The 17,585-nt window shown below is 40.5% G+C and overlaps 1 protein-coding gene across 1 annotated transcript in view; it reads right to left on the bottom strand.

Annotated features, from left to right (window-relative positions):
- The window catches only part of KIF16B (kinesin family member 16B), a 293,315-nt gene that overhangs the window by 41,435 nt on the left and 234,295 nt on the right, over positions 1-17,585 (bottom strand). The gene's annotated exons all lie outside the window — the stretch shown is intronic.

Below are 17,585 nucleotides of genomic sequence, written 5' to 3' on the forward strand. Positions count from 1 at the left end.
AAGAGGGCTTCTCTTTCAATCTTTTCTCCTTGTCTCCTAGAGAATACAGGTTTAGAATTTGCTGGTAGCCAGGTCTTGGAATTTCATAGGTATTTTCCTTATGCTTCTTTTCTTGGAAGTATAAAAATCATAACAAAAACGTAAGTTTTTTTATAGACTCCAAGGCAAGAAAGAGCTCTATAACCTGGCGGAAACCTGACCAGCTTGTGTGGCTTTGGTTGAATGAACTCTAAGCGGCAATAATTGCTGGTGTTGATGAAATTCACTATCTCCTTCCTTCCTCGCCCTGTCAGGTTCAGACACACTGAGAGGTCAACAAAGCGTTATCAAGAAAAAAAAAAAAAAGAACATTTCTCCCACAATTTAGGTCACAATGTGCCACAAAATTCCTAATTTATATATATGCAAACCTTGGCTGATTTAAATTTATGTTGCCACAGTGGGAATCAAAAATTAAGAACTAACATCTGTATGTACAGGACTTTGAAAACTTAGTACTCAAGGAGAATATACATACAGCAAAATGCACATATCCTAAGTGAACAACTGGTGAATTTTCAACATCTCAGCACACTGTAACCACCACCCAGATCAAAAGAGAACACCCCCAGCTGCCCAGGAACCGCTGGCACTCCCCTCCTGCCCTGTAAAAGGCTGGCGCTGGCCTGACTTCTAACAGCATGGTTTAGTTTTTCCCATTTTTGAGCTTTACCATATGGCACGAACCCTTTTGTGTCCACCATCATCACTCTACCTCATGTGTGTGAGGTCCACCCATGTTGCCATGTGTAGCAACAGTTTGCTCACTCCTGTGGCTGAACTGTATGCCACCATGTGAACATTCCACCACTGGTCTGTTCAGTCTCTGGTTATTGGGCTTTTGGCTAGTTTCCAGTTTCTGGCCCCTAGGCATTGTGCTGTTATGAACATTTTCCTATAGGTTTTCCATACGTTTCCTATAAACGTATGTAGGGATTCCTGCTGGTCATAGTCTGAAGGGTGAAAATGCTAGGTCATATGGAATGCAAGTGTTCAGCTGTACCTGAAGTTATCAGATGGTTTCCCAAAGCAGTTTTACCACCAACACTCTCACCAGCAGTGACTGAGAGACCCAGTGGCTTCAGATCCTCACCAGCACCTGATGCTGTGGTCTTTTTCATCTTGGCAATGCTGGTGGGTATGCCGTGATTTCTACTGCGGTTCAGATTTGCATTTTTCTAATGAACCATGATGTTGAACATCTTTTCACATGCTCATTGACCATCTGGTTACTCATTTTGGGGAAGTGTCTGTTCAACTCTTTTGGCCATTTTTTATTGGGATATGCCTTTTTTTTTTTTTTTTTTTTTTTTTGTGGTACGCGGGCCTCTTACTGCTGTGGCCTCTCCCATTGCGGAGCACAGGCTCCGGATACGCAGGCTCAGCAGCCATGGCTCACGGGCCCAGCTGCTCCGCGGCATGTGGGATCTTCCCGGACCGGGGCATGAACCCGTGTCCCCTGCATCGGCAGGCAGACTCTCAACCACTGCGCCACCAGGGAAGCTCGGGATATGCCTTTTTCTTATTAAGAGTTATTCTTCCTTTTCCCTCTCTTCGAGGTGTCTTTGATGACTTTAGAGCCCTTTTTCAAAGTTAGTGGAAGTCAGAGGTTTGCTCCTTTCACACTCAAGTGCTCTTTCTACCCCAAACCTTGGAGTGGGTGGGGTGTGGGACCTCTTTCTCCTTCTCTCACCAATGTTCCAATTTGGTTGCTTACAGGCAACTTTAAAATCAGTTCAAGGTAAAGTGAAAGACCATGGGCACTGAAGTAAGACAGACGTAGTTTGAATCTTGACCACTAACTAGCTAACTGCTTTGTTTCTCTGAGCCTGAGTATTCTCTGCTGAAAAAAACCCCACAGGCAATGGTAGTAAACGTTACCGGTTATCTGTGAAGATTTAGTGAAGCAATGCCGAACGGGCCTTAGCTACTCTTATTATTTACTAGAGATCTGGTAATTACTAAGAAAGCAGCATGCCACATCCCTGGTTCCCTCTCCCCATCCCTGGAATGGTGACGTGGCTTCAAGGAGCAAAGGGTTTTCTGGAACCCTGACTTCACTGGCACAAACACACTTCCCATATGTTGCAGGTTACAGAAGACAGGTACCCAGAACGTGTCTTTTGGGCTTCGTCCAGCCTCGATTTCATCTTGTACAAATGTGTTCCCCCACCAAATGCAGTGATGCTGAAAGCCTGGCAAGCATGCTTTCACAGTTGGTTGTTTTGTCATTTTCTTATGTGGCTGATGAGGTGACGTGGTTTCTGTCAGGGGAAATGACAGTCATACTTGCATGCTCGCTCAGAACTGGTGCACTGAAAGGACCTCTGGCAGCTGAACTAGGTGGGAAGCAAGCATTTAAATTTCCACGTAGTCAGTGGTAGTATGTACTCCATCCTGGGATGGAGGCTAGGATCTTGTGCTACGATGATCCATCCTGTGAAATAACTGTGTATAAATTATCTATAATACAGATTTTAGGAAGAGAAGGGCAACCTTAAATGGCACTGAGGCACATAATCATAGGACTATAATATTCAACAATTTAACTTCAGAGATAAAGAAACACAGGGTCAGAGGTCAGTGACTTAGAATGGTTCCAAGTCATGGGGTGGCTGAGTCAAGACGAGGAACCAGGACTGAGTCCAGGTTTTCATAACAAGGCTGTAAAGTGTGTCCGCAGAGTATGGAAGACCCTGCTGAAGTCCTTGAGAACCTAGGACCCAAATAAAAGACAGTAACCCCTCCCAGTGTGTATTAACCAGGAAAATGATGGACAGCTGCTAGCAGTAGTCAACAGGCCCACCAGGAGCTGTCAACAAACCTCACTGAGGACCTGCACCAACAAGGGAACAGGAAAGTGACAGGGATCAGTGACCACGGTGGGGATAACAGGAACGGGATGGTCTGGAGGCAGGGTCCTGGGAAGTCTGTCCTGGGATTATTAGCTCCTGTCAACTGACGCCTCACAAAATAAAACATAAAAAGGACGGAGGTGAAGTGCTGGAGGGAGGGAGAGAAGGAACAGGAGCAGAAGTTCCCACGTGATTCATGATAAATGCATGCAACGGGGTCCATGTCCTTTTGATGGGGCTGGGACATGAACAAACTGAAGGAGAAAGGTAAGGGCGTGACGCAAGGTATCCAAAAAAAGTATTGCCTCCTTTAAAATAATGATATTTACATCAGACACAGCTTTCCAACATCTTCCCTCTGACAGAATGGAAACTACCTCCATTTCTCCTTTTTAGAGAATCTTGACAGTGCTGTTTAGGCTTCGCTATCTGTAAGCTCTTAGGTTGAATGAGATGAAATTGCCAGTTTTGAAGTTAAAAATGGCTGAATATCAGCAATTCCATAAGGTTAAACCCCTTATAAAACTTCTGACATTTTTTTAAACATCTTTATTGGAGTATAATTGCTTTACAATGGTGTGTTAGTTTCTACAGTATAACAAAGTAAGTCAGCTATACATATACATATATCCCCATATCCCCTCTCCCTCTTGTGTCTCCCTCCCACCCTCCCTATCCCACCCCTCTAGGTGGTCACAAAGCACCGAGCTGATCTCCCTGTGCTATGCGGCTGCTTCCTACTAGCTATCTATTTTACACTTGGTAGTGTATATATGTCCATGCCACTCTCTCACTTCGTCCCAGCTTACCCTTCCCCTTCCCGTGTCCTCAAGTCCATTCTGTACATCTGCGTCTTTATTCCTGTCTTGCCCCTAGGTTCTTCAGAACCTTTTTTTTTTTTTTAGATTCAATATATATGTCTTAGCATACGGTATTTATTTTTCTCTTTCTGACTTACTTCACTCTGTATAACAGTCTCCAAGTCCATCCACCTCACTACAAATAACTCAATTTTGTTTCTTTTTATGGATGAGTAATATTCCATTGTATATATGTGCCACATCGTCTTTATTCATTCATCTGTCGATGGACATTTAGGTTGCTTTCATGTCCTGGCTACTGTAAATAGAGCTGCAGTGAACATTGTGGTACATGACTCTTTTTGAATTATGGTTTCTCAGGGTATATGCCCAGTAGTGGGATTGCTGGGTCGTATGGTAGTTCTACTTTTAGCTTTTTAAGGAACCTCCATACTGTACTCCATAGTGGCTGTATCAATTTACATTCCCACCAACAGTGCAAGAGGGTTCCCTTTTCTCCACACCCTCTCCAGCATTTATTGTCTGTAGATTTTTTGACAGTGGCCATTCTGATTGGTGTGAGGTGATACCTCACTGTCGTTTTGATTTGCATTTCTCTAATGATTAGTTGAGCATCCTTTCATGTGTTTGTTGGCAATCTGTATATCTTCTTTGGGGAAATGTCTATTTAGGTCTTCTGCCCATTTTAAAAATATGGAACGCTTCACGAATTTGTGTGTCATCCTTGTACAGGGGCCATGCTAATCTTCTCTGTATCGTTCTAATTTTAGTATATGTGCTGCCAAAGTGAGCAAAAAACTTCTGACATTTTTAAATGACCACTAGGCCGAAGATACAATCTCAGTTGCTTTTACCTGCCAAGGGTAAATATTCTCAGTTGAGGGATTGTTGATTGGCTACATCTAAACCAATATTCTTTCAAAAGAATATTCAAGTACTCAAAAATTAAACAGAACTAGAAATATCTTATATTTTAAAAATGCAACACTAAAATAGCCAAGGAGTTGGGGAAACATTAACAGTACAGGTGGCACGGAAGCCATTTAGGGGCCAATAGTTGTTGACACAGAAGGGATTAGGTTGCCACTCTCAACAAAAGCCCGCCTTTTGAAAAGAAAAAAAAAAAAAAAACCATCATAGTCTTTACTTGGATTAGAGAAAAGAGGGCAGGAACTGCTGCTTCATTCTTACTATAAAATCCTTATAATCCTTTATATCTTTACTATTATATAAATCCTTAGAAGGGTTTAGAAATCTGGGGTAGAAGAGAGGCCTGAACTTTTTCTCTCCCCAGGTACAAAGTGACCACCTCATTTATTTTGAAACAGAACAGCAAAAGCAATCCTCTGTAGGGTTCATTTCTGGATTGTGAATTATTTAAACTGTCCACATGTTTTTTAAAATGTACAATTTACCAAGATAGAAAGAGCCACTGGTCAGGACAAATAATGTGCCTGGAGAGCCAAAAAAAGGAAAAGATCTCTTGTATTTTGCAGAAAGCACTGCTGTCTGAAAAGTAATATTTCCAACAAATTAAGAATACAAGAGAGGCTCAGAGAGGGGGTGACTGTCCCTGACTTCTCCTCTCATGTCCTACATACACTGACATCTATTGTTTATTTGTTTGTTTGTTTGGCTTCTTAAGTTAAACAGCAAATTGAAAATAAAATCAATGATATAATTTGTACATTTACATTTCTTCTCAAGTTCTTTTTAGTTAAATTTTTTTCATTTTTATCGCTTCATTTTTGAACCTAGCAGATGGTCGAGATCTGATTTTCATGAGAAATGCTGTCAGGAACAGTAAAAGGCATCTGTGGGTGGAGGAGAGATTCCTCTTTGATTTCCTTTGTAACCTCTGACAAAGGAAATACAGTGTCCTACATTTCTAAAAATTAAAAGTTCCTGAAGTTCTATATTCCTCAAAACTACTCAATTCTAAAGGAAGTCAGATAAATATTTCTGATTTATATAAAAATGATCAAGATACTTGGGATTCAGTAATGAGGAAAAAATAATTTTCTTTTTATAAGATTTCATTTTCTGTCAGAATCAGCTTGCTAGTTCCTACCAGAAAAGTATGTTGGGATTTTTATTGGGATTGTACTGAATATACAGGTCATTTTGGCAAGAAGTGACATCATAAAGTCTCAGTTCACCATTCCATGAAAAAGTAAAAAGATTTCATTTTCATAAAGAGCAAAACCCATCATTTCCCCCTTATAACTTTCATGGATAAAGTCTCATGTTAAAAAAATGTGATTGCCACGGAGATAATCCTTCTACAAACCATAACACCTGATGGAACAGCTCTGGTTAAAGATGGTGGAGTAAAGCCTTTATTTGCATCCCTTCACACCTTCAAAAGCACCAAAAACAACAAGAGATGAAAAGCAGAGTTCCCTGTCAATCCCCGAAACTAACACAACATTTTAAATCAACTATACTCCAATAAAAATTAAAAAAAAGAAAAGAAAAGACTCTGACTCCAAAGTAGGAAACCACTGCAGCCCACACACAGGCCAGCAGCCGCAGGGAGCCCAGCCTCCCTGCGGCCTCTCCAGGCCACAGGCCACAAGCTGTCCACCAGGGTCGGCATCCAAACCCCCAGGTATTGCATGACGCTGATGTTAACGACTAAAGCTAGGGACAAGGAGAAGGTGGGGGGAACCCGCAGCAAAGAGGAGGGCAGTAGGGGCCTGTGCGGGGAGAACCCAGAGCTGCTCAAGGTGTTGGCAGAGAAAACAGGCCAGAGGCAGGCACCTGGCTTTACTGCCACAGACAGTGACCCACTGCCCCCGCGAACACCAGAAAATAAGATGTGCCTCGATGCGAAGGGAAAAACTGGTGGAAAAAAATTCAGAAAAAATCCAGGCAAAGGTTTAGGCATGTGGTAGCTTGCTGCCTCCCCCCTCCCCAGGGTGTGTCCTTTCCTTGTCCCCATGATTCACTGGTGTTTTCCCCTAAAATTAGTCCATTTCACTTAAAGATGATAAATAATTAGAAGGAACTGAAACTGAACTATGAATAAAAAGGGTAGGTGAGGAGATACTGAATAAAAGAGAAGCAAAAGGCAGATAAAGAAGATGCACAAGAAGGACTGACCAAAGACAAGAAGAACTCAGGGAAGAAATTATCCACAGTCTTAAGGAACCACAAACACCCATAAAAAAGAACCAAAAGCAGGAAGTGATACACAGGTTGAAAGAAGAGACTACAGTGGGGGCAAAAGGGCAGAAAACTGAGCCAGCTCATGGAGAAATGGCTGAGTCCAGGACTGGGATGGGGACCACGTTAAGATGAGTCTGAAGCATCTTGTGGTGCCAGAGATCAAGGAAGTGCTCAAAACCAAAAGCACGTTGGGGCTTCCCTGGTAGCGCAGTGGTTAAGAATCCACCTGCCAACACAGGGGACAGAGGTTCGAGCCCTGGTCCGGGAAGATCCCACATGCCGCGGAGCAACTAAGCCCGTGCGCCACAACTACTGAAGCCCATGCGCCTATGGCCTGTGCTCTGCAACTAGAGAAGCCACCACAATGAGAAGCCCGCACACCGCAACAAAGAGTAGCCCCCGCTCACTGCAACTAGAGAAAGCCCATGCACAGCAACGAAGACCCAATGCAGCCAAAAATAAATAAATAAAATAAATTTAAAAATTTTTTTAAATTAAAAAAAAGAGAGATGGAAGATGTATTTAAAACCAAAAGCACAATGATGGGAGTGTGTCACAGGGACACAGGTGCCGACGCAAAGAGCTGCTGCATACGGCCTAAGTTGGAAAAACGTGAAAAACAAAATTTTAAAAAATGCATTGGCTTAAAACCCAAAATATGATGAAATAAACAAGTAAATAAATAAATGGGGAAGAAGAAACAAGCCACCCATTCAGAAGAATTCCAAGTAACTAATGTAGATACCTCACCCTCCAGGAAGTGGGGGCACCTCTCTCTACCCCTAAAATGTGGGCTCTGCAGAAGGTGTGCTGCGTGCAGCGCCTTCCTTCCCAAGAAAACAGTATAGAAAGGGGGGAACCAAGGAACCTCACAGGGGAGAAACCTCAGCCAGGAGATCAAGGTCAATCTCAACAGTGATAAGTCACACCGATGGTGTGTGTGTCCTTCATATGATGTGATGATAATGACACTTTACCTCCGTGGTTTTTCTCCCCCAAACCCAAATGTCTAATCATGAGAAAAACAGGCATATCCCAATTGGGAACATTCTCTAAAATACCTGACCATCAATTCTCACAATATCAAGGTCATTAAATATAAGGAAAGTCTGAGAAACTGTCACAGCAAAAGGGAGCCTAAGGAAACATAGTGACTGAATGTAATGTGGTATCCTGGATGGGATACTGGAACAGAAAACGGACATTAGGTAAAAATTAAGGAAATCTCAAAAGTACAGGCTTTAGTTAATAATAATAATAATGTATCAGTGTTGGTTCACTAGTGGTGACAAATGCCCTATACTCATGGGAACTGTTAACAGGGAAAGTGGGTATGGGGTATATGAAAACTCTGTATTACCTTCACATTTTTTTTCTGTAAAACTGCAACTATTCAAATAGGATTTCTGGTTTCTGAGCTGATACGTAAGGAGCTTAGAAGTTGTGACGTCTGTCCTCACAAGAAAAAAAACTGAGAAAACTGAAAATCAAGAGCTCTTCCTGGATCCATCAGAGAATTAAGGTCACAGGGCAAACTACTGTCCCCCATCCGGAGAGACGGACAGGCAGAAACAGAGAAGCACAGCTTAGCTGGTGCAGAAGCTCACAACTGGAGCCAGTTTGGGTAGGAACACTCTAAACTGCAATTGATGAATTGCTGGAGGCTCAGTGTAGCCTAGTATGAGCATTAAAAAAACTCCAGAGGAGCTGCATTTTCCATAACTTTTGTGACGTTTACCTCCAGAAGTCCCACCAGATTCTCACTGTGAAGAAGAATCCCTTTGGTTTTGCAGAAGGTGCTGGGGGTGGGGATGGTGGGGTGGTAACCTTCTGAAATACAGCCAGGGTTCTCTGCCCTCAAGGGAAACTGTTTTCCCAGAATCTAACCACTTCGGGTTTTACCAAAGCCCAACCGTTTGTGGGGGAGTGGAATGCCCCCTGCAGGTTTCACTAAGAGACTGAGACCTAATCACAGGCCTACAGACCCTGCAACACACACATCCCACCACCACGCCAACAGGGCTCCTGCAAGACAACGGGACTGCAGCTAAAGGAAGCGCAAGCCTCAGGCTCTATTTAAGAAGCTTCTGGGAAAACCCAAAGACAATAGCGGAAACACAAACAAAGGCACTTGAGGACATTTTTGCCTCTGACACCACAGCCAGGGCAACTGTAGCCTATATGGTAGCCAGATAAATATAAAACTGCACGCTAAAGGCCTATCTACCTCAGCTCCATTCACATGACACACCATGTCCAGCTTTCAACAAAAATTACAGTGCATGCTAAAAGGCAAAAAACAGTCTGAGACTATTCTAAAATGAAAAAAGCTGATTGAAAAAAGGAAATCCAGTGTCTCCACACCCTGCACCCCTGCCCCCTCCTCCCCCACTGTCTACATGCTCGAAAAAAAAAAAAAAAAAGAGCAAGAAGAACTCAAGAAAGAGACAAGAGAAACAAAAACAGTAAAAGAAAAACAGTAGTAGAAAGTCCCAGTAGAAGAAACAAAAGTAGCATGAAGACAATAAAAACACAGATTAGCCTACGGCATATAAAGCAGAGAAAATAACAAGGCTCAGTGGTCATGGCTCACGGGCCCAGCCGCTCCATGACATGTGGGATCTTCCCAGACCGGGGCACGAACCCGTGCCCCTTGCATCGGCATGCGGACTCTCAACCACTGTGCCATCAGGGAAGCCCGATCATATGGTTTTTATTCTTCAATTTGTTAATATGGTGTATCACACTGATTGAGTACAGTGAAGAATCCTTGCATCTCTGGGATAAATCCAACTTGATCATGGTGTATGATCCTTTAAATGCATTGTTGGGTTCTGTTTGCTAGTATTTTGTTGAGGATTTTTGCATCTATATTCATCAGTGACATTGGTCTGTAATTACTTTTTTTGTAGTATCTTTGTCTGGTTTTGGTATCAGGGTGATGGTGGCCTCACAAAAGGAGTTTGTGTGTGTTCCTTCCTCTGCAATTTTTTGGAAGAGTTTGAGAAGGATGGGTGGTAGCTCTTCGCTAAATGTTTGATAGAATGCACCTGTGAAGCCATCTGGTCCTGGACTTTTGTTTGTTGGAAGATTTTTAATCACAGTTTCAAATTCACTACTTGTGATTGGTCTGTTCATATTTTCTATTTCTTGCTGGTTCAGTCTTGGAAGGTTATACCTTCCTAAGAATTTGTCCATTTCTTCCAGGTTGTCCATTTTATTGGCATAGAGTTGCTTGTAGTAGTCTCTTAGGATGCTTTGTATTTCTGCGGTGTCTGTTGTAACTTCTCCTTTTTCATTTATAATTTTGTTGATTTGAGTCCTCTCCCTCCTTTTCTTGATTACTCTGGCTAAAGGTTTATCAATTTTGTTGATCTTCTCAAAGAACTACCTTTTAGTTTTATTGATCCTTGCTATTGTTTTCTTTCTATTTCATTTATTTCTGTTCTGATCTTTATGAATTCTTTCCTTCTACTACCTTTGGGTTTGTTTGTTCTTCTTTCTCTAGTTCCTCTAGGTGCAAGGTTAGATTGTTTATTTGAGATTTTTCTTGTTTCTTGAGGTAGGCTTGTATAGCTATAAACTTCCCTCTTAGAACTGTTTTTGCTGCATCCCACAGGTTTTGGATCGTCGAGTTTTCATTGTCATTTGTCTCTAGGTATTTCCTGATTTCCTCTTTGATTTCTTTGGTGATCTCTTGGTTATTTAGTACCGTATTGTTTAGTCTCCACGTGTTTGTGTTTTTTACGTTTTTTTCTCCCTCTAATTGCTTTCTAATCTCATAGCGTTGTGGTCAGAAAAGATGCTTGATATGATTTCAATTTTGTTAAATATACTGTGGCTTGATTTGTGACCCAAGATGTGATCTATCCTGGAGAATGTTCCATGTGCATTTGAGAAGAAAGTGTAATCTGTTGTTTTCGGATGGAATGTCCTATAAATAGCAATTAAATCTATCTGGTCTATTGTGTCGTTTAAAGCTTCTGTTTCCTTATTAATTTTCATTTTGGATGATCCGTCCATTGGTGTAAGTGAGGTGTTAAAGTACCCCACTATTACTGTGTCACTGTTGATTCCCTCTTTTATAGCTGTTAGCAGTTGCCTTATGTACTGAGGTGCTCCTATGTTGGGTGCATATATACTTATAATTGTTATATCTTCTTGGACTGATCCCTTGATCATTATGTAGTGTCCTTCCTTGTCTCTTGTAACATTCCTTATTTTAAACTATATTTTATCTGATATGAGTATTGCTACTCCAGCTTCCTTTTGATTTCCATTTGCATGGAAGATCTTTTTCCATCCCCTCACTCTCAGTCTGTATGTGTCCCTAGGTCTGAAGTGGGTCTCTTGTAGACAGCATATAGATGGGTCTTGTTTTTGTATCCATTCAGCAAGCCTCCGTCTTTTGGTTGGAGCATTTAATCAATTCACATTTAAGGTGATTATCAGTATGTACGTTCCTATGACCATTTTCTTAATTGTTTCAGGTTTGTTTTTGTAGGTCCTTTTCTTCTCTTGTGTTTCCCACTTAGAGAAGTTCCTTTAGCATCTGTTGTAGAGCTGGTTTGGTGGTGCTGAATTCTCTTAGCTTTTGCTTGTCTGTAAAGCTTTTGATTTCTCCATCGAATCTGAATGAGATCCTTGCCAGGTAGAGTAATCTTGGTTGTATGTTCTTCCCTTTCATCACTTTAAATATATCATGCCACTCCATTCTGTCTTGTAGCATTTCTGCTGAGAAATCAGCTGTTAACCTTATGGGAGTTCCCTTGTATGTTATTTGTCATTTTTCCCTTGTTGCTTTTAGTAATTTTTCTTTGTCTTTAATTTTTGTCAGTTTGATTACTATGTGTCTCAGCATGTTTCTCCTTGGGTTTACCTGCCTGGGAAGCTCTACGTTTCCTGGACTTGGGTGGCTATTTCCTTTCCCATGTTAGGGAAGTTTTCAACTATAATCTCTTCAAATATTTTCTCTGGTCCTTTCTCTCTCTCTCTTCCTCTTCTGGGACCTCTATAATGAGAATGTTGTTTCGTTTAATGTTGTCCCAGAGGCCTCTTAGGCTGTCTTCAATTCTTTTCACTCTTTTTTCTTTATTCTGTTCCACGGCAGTGAATTCCACCATTCTGTCTTCCAGGTCACTTGTTTGTTCTTCTGCCTCAGTTTTTCTGCTATTGATTCCTTCTAGTGTATTTTTCATTTCAGTTATTTTGTTGTTCACCTCTGTTTGCTTGTTCTTTAATTCTTCCAGGTATTTGTTCTTTAATTCTTCTAGGTCTTTGTTAAACATTCCTTGAATCCTCTCGATCTTTGCCTCCATTCTTTTTCCGAGGTCCTGGATCATCTTCACTATCATTTTTCTGAATTCTTTTTCTGGAAGGTTGCCTATCTCCACTTCATTTAGTTGTTTTTCTGGGGTTTTATCCTGTTCCTTCATCTGGTACATAGTCTTCTGCCTTTTCATTTTGTCTCTCTTTCTGTGAATGTGGTTTTTGTTCCATAGGCTGCAGAACTGTAATTCTTTTTGCTTCTGCTGTCTGCCCTCTGGTGGATGAGGCTATCTAAAAGGCTTGTGCAAGCTTCCTGCTGGGAGGGCCTGGTGGTGGGCAGAGCTTAGTAAAACTTTAATCCACTTGTCTGCTGATGGGTGGGCCTGAGTTTCTTCTCTGTTGGTTGTTTGACCTGAGGCGACTCAGCACTGGAGGCTACAGGCTCTTTGGTGGGGCTAATTTCGGACTCCGGGAGGGCTCATGCCAAGGAGAACTTCCCAGAATTTCTGCTGCCAGTGTACTTGTCCCCGCAGTGAGCCACAGCCACCCCCCACCTCTGCAAATCCCGCTAGCCTTCAATGTCTGATTCTCTGGGAATTCCTCCTCTTGTTGCCAGACCATCCCCACCCCCCAGGTTGGGAAGCCTGATGTGGGGCTCAGAACTTTTACTCCTGTGGGTGGACTTCTGTGGTATAATTGTTCTCGTTTGTGAGTCACCCACCCATCAGTTATGGAATTTGATTTCATCGTGATTTCACCCCTCCTATCATCTCATTGCAGCTTCTCCTTTGTCATTGGATGTGGGGTATCTTTTTTGGTGAGTTCCAATGTCTTCCTGTCGATGATTTTTCAGCAGTTAGCTATGATTCCGGTGCTCTCACAAGAGGCAATGAGTGCACATCCTTCTACTCCGCCATCTTGAACCTGCCCATCTCAAGTGATCATTTATAAGAGCGAAACAACACTGAAAATTTATAAAATGGAAACACACCACATGAAAAGTAGCAACTACTGTTTTAATGTTTTTTATAATCTTTGTTCTTAACATCACATATATTTTAGAGGTTGTGGTGGAGAAAAATTTAATTTGAATTTCATCATTTTCTTCAGTTTTACTTGATTTTCTTTCACTTCCGTTAAATTCAAGTAAAATTAAATTTAATGTTTGTAATTAAAAATAGCATATCTAGTTTGAACCCAATGTTAGAAAGTTATTTCATTCTTTCTTCCTGTTCTTGTTTGTCCCATTTTAATTTCTTTGTATCACTCTACATATCCATCCTGTTATCTGTGCCTATTCATTTAAGTACTTAAAATAATGTTCATTAAATGGTAATTTAATTATATTCAGAGAATGATTTTGAGTAATCTGTTGCTTCTTATATTATGTGAAACTTTTATAAATGAGCATGCATCATTTTTATAGAAACAATAAAAAGTGATTTTTTTAAACATATTTAATGGAAGTTAAATTAACACCATATGGCTTTTTCTTTTAATAACCTGGGATTTGGGGCAATCATATTTCAAGTCTCAGCTCAGCAAAGAGCTGGTTGTATCATATCTCTAGTTCTTAGTTTCATCATCTGTTAAAAATGAAGGAGTTGAACTGAGATATTTCCATTTCCAGCTCTGAAATTCTATATCTCAGGTACTGATGATTAAAATCTCTCTATGCTGAGTTACAAGTAGCACTTTAGATACCATGGAGATATTTTACCTATTAACTTGGCTATATTGCTTTTGAGGAGTATACCTTTCTTCCCATAAAATCTTCACAGCATTCTTATTTGAAGTAAGAGAAACATGTGTACAGGGAAAATAGAGCCCAATATAATAATGAAATGTTACTTTTCAAAGGCTGTAGAATAGAAAAAGGGCAGAAACAAACGGGAATGCAGTATTCATGAGAAAACCCGTAAAACTGTACCACTTCCTGCTATAACCATTATCCTTACAGCAGGAGTGGGAAATGATGCAAAGACAATTGAGCTCTTATGGGAAAACTGTACATTAAAGTTAAAAATGATGACTGAGGTCAAATATATTGGATATTTTCTTCCAGAACACTGGAAGAAAACTGAACAACAGCCTTATGGCTTACTTTGTGTAATTATGAAATTTGATTACGCTGAGTAAAACATAGGAAACAAATGAGAATTAAAATAGCACATTTCTTTGGCCTAAGAGAAATAATGACAAGCTTATTCTGCAATTCAATAAAGAAAACATATTCTAAAGACAAACGACTGAAACAAAAGCCATTAAAAAAATGAAATCGGTAATTTTGAGGCTCACTGACTTCCAATGAAATTTGTCTTGCCCTTCTTCGCTGCTTGTAGAGTCTAAAAATCCAAGTGATCAACTTTATTTTGTATGTTCGAGAAACAAGCCCATAACTTTCAGGCTGAACAATAGCTCTATATGAAGAATTATCAATGGAGTAAGAAAAGACAGTGGTTCCTTATAGAACTAGCATAGCCAGTTTATGGAATTATTTGTGAATCTCAGTTTTGCAAAAATAAAAGCATTGAGTATCCATTTATTCATCAAGTTGGCTAGCTATATGTATATGTATAGATATTAGAAATACAGTCAGCACTCTCTGTTGCTTTGTAATATTTCTTCATGATCTTAATGACCTCAGAGTGAAATTTTCATCTACAAGCTGGCTTTTCCCTTTCTGATCCCCAATGAACTGACACAGCCTGGTTTCTTCTAAGAGTCACCACGCTCAAATCCTGACTTCAATGTTTATTACATTAGAATAAGATAGGTCGGCCAGTCTGCTGCCATTAAGGAGACAAATTAAATGTAATGGAAAAGTTTGCTTTTATTAAAAGTCTTTTTCTCTTAGCCAAGTTCACTTTTTAGGTTAGCCAGGTGTCCTTGACAGCAACAGACAGCATAGGTTTTGATATATGGCATCGTTGTTCCTTTGTATATAAATAATGGCAGCCCTAATATAGAAAAGAAATTAAAGTGAGCAGTAAAAAGTCTTGCCTATCTTTGATGATTTTACAACAATTAAGCAGCTAACGCTGGATTATAAATCACTGAAGGGAAACAGAACAATTGAGAACGGCAACAGTAATAAAGTATGGAATCTTTACTAATGAAAGGAAAACATCTGACTTTTGTTACCACCTAATAAAAGTGCACTTTATTGTCATTCCTCATTTACTAGGCATTTTCTTTACTCCTGTAATACTTGGCTACCTAACCAGTATCCAGTTTTTAAAGATTAGAGAGAAAAATTCTATACGGCAAATCTATACGGTCAAATCAGCTTTAACCTGTCTTTTGCCAGTAGACGCACCTACCTGACAACTGCCAGCATTTGAAACGCCCACGCTCTACAGGTTTGTGGTTGTAAATTTCAGCCACTCCAGCTTTTGAGGAATACAAACAATGAAAACTCATCAAAGGGCTGCCATAACTCTCCCAGCTGACTAGATGGACGCATTTCTGACTACTCAAAATTAATAGCAGCTCCCAAGGCCTTATAAGAACAGCTGTCACTGAGAAATATACTCACAAACAAATAAGTAATTCTCCCAGTTTGATTTGTTAGAGGCATGAAGCAGCAACTCTTCAGGGCAACCTGGATGGGTTATCAAAGGAGCAATGAGCTCCCGCAGACCTTTGATGTGGTAACGTGAGCATACCATGCACTATTTATGAGCACGTGCTATGTGCCTCGCCCAGAGCTTGGTACATTCTAGACTCTCATTAAGGATCTGCTCAATGAACAAGGCAGAATCCTTTGCTGCTGGTCCACATGGAACAGCCAGCAATTATAATTAGGACATTCCACCAACAGAAGCTGCTGTCCTGTCATCACTGAAGTGCTAAAACTTGGCGAGCTCCTAGGTATAAAACCACATTTGGAAATGTATCAATACTTAGGACTGCACTGACTTTGTTATATTTGGTATAAAATACAAAATAAAATAAAATCCCACTCCTCCCAAAGCCAGTGTCAATTTTATTTAGGTATGAGCCAATGAAGACAGATTTGAGAACTTTAATATATGTCACAACAATTTTTCAAAGTGAGAAACATTTCAGATCTGTGAGAATTTCATATTGCATTTTTACGAATAATTATGCAGTTGAATTAACTCAAATGCTTGTATTTTCCATCCATTACTGTGATGCTAATTGTCCCTTTCAGGGACTGAGATGTGACAGGAACCTGTCATGGCCATGACATTCAATAGAAGGAACCCCATTTCTAGTTTTCATCCATGGGGCCTCGCTAGGTAACAGATTTTTATAGGGAAGAGATTTTCTTCTTTCTGGGCTCATCTGGAGACTCTGAAAACTCTCCCTTCTTGAGTGAACATGGTCATGGAGACTCAGGAGAAAGAAGAAGGACTAGGAGTCTGGAGACGTGAACCTTGCCTGGGCCCCAAGTCTTGATGTGACTTTGAACAAAACTCTCCCTGGGGATTTGATTCCTCATTTCTAAAATGAAAAACTGGACTAACCCAATCTTTAAGGCCCCTTGGAGTACTTGATGTCTCATAATGTGCAACTGGTTCCAGCCCATTTTTACAGAAGTTTCCCTGCTGGCTGGAGAGGAAAGCTTGGTACACGTCTATGTTTCATAGTCTTTGGTGATCAAAGAGGCAATCAACATGTTTTCATTGTCTAGGTTTAAATGTGCCTGTCATTAATTTTTGACAAGATTATTTGTCACTGGAAATCACCTTTTAGATTTGGTGATCTATAACAATGACTGTAATAATGAAAAATCAATAACGCTCCCAAGGTGGATGCAAAAGAAATGACAGGCAGCATCTTAACCAACGGTCCAGAGAGCATCATTTGGGGAATATTTTTTTCCGTAACTACACACACTCTCAGATCCCATGTCAGATTTCCTGAATTAGAATTTCCTAGCTTGGGTCCTGGATCCACATGTCTCAGAAAAGCTTCCCAGCTAATTGGTGCCTTTTGCTCCCCAACCCACCTTTGAAAGAAGTGATTTAAATACTGATTATCTATCAGGTAGAGAGAATCGTATGATACAGGCCATACAGTGAGGTAAGTGGGCCTCTGATAACGTACCAGGTCAGGAAGCTGGCAGCATTCTATTTTTGCCTACATAGCTGTGTGCTGTTTAAACATTCAAGGAGGCTGAGCGCTTGGTGCAGCTGAATTTATCTAAGGTTTACTGAATGCTCCCTGTGGCTGTGGTTGGTAGCATTATAATTTGGGTGGTGAGCAGATTTGCAATTTTTATATTAAATTTGGAATGCTGGTTATAAAACTGTTTAGAATGCATTTCAGTGATGGATGGTAAATGGCTGTCTAAGACAAATACAAGGCCAATAGCCAGTTTCTTTTCTTTCCCTTTTTTGGTGCTACTTTGGGGAAATTACTTGGGAAATAAAGAAGGTTAAAAATGGTTCTATCAGTACAA

Source organism: Mesoplodon mirus, assembly GCF_964341445.2.
Source record: "Mesoplodon mirus genome assembly, chromosome: 15".
NCBI classification, from domain to species: domain Eukaryota; kingdom Metazoa; phylum Chordata; class Mammalia; order Artiodactyla; family Ziphiidae; genus Mesoplodon; species Mesoplodon mirus.